Consider the following 288-nt stretch of genomic DNA (forward strand, 5'->3'; position numbering starts at 1 on the left):
CACACGTGTATATCATACACAGTATATATGTATATGTATCTATAAAGTATATATATATATATATATATATATATATATATATATATATATATATATATATATATATGTATATATATATATATATATATATATATATATATATATATATATATATATATATTTATACTGTATATTGTTTGTATATGGATATATACGGTATGTATACATGTATAGAAATATATAGATTTGGATATATGTTTAATATGTATATATGTGTGTATGTATGTATGTATGTACACAAACATACGC

The sequence above is a fragment of the Palaemon carinicauda genome, chromosome 11, assembly GCF_036898095.1.
Source record: "Palaemon carinicauda isolate YSFRI2023 chromosome 11, ASM3689809v2, whole genome shotgun sequence".
NCBI classification, from domain to species: Eukaryota; Metazoa; Arthropoda; class Malacostraca; order Decapoda; family Palaemonidae; genus Palaemon; species Palaemon carinicauda.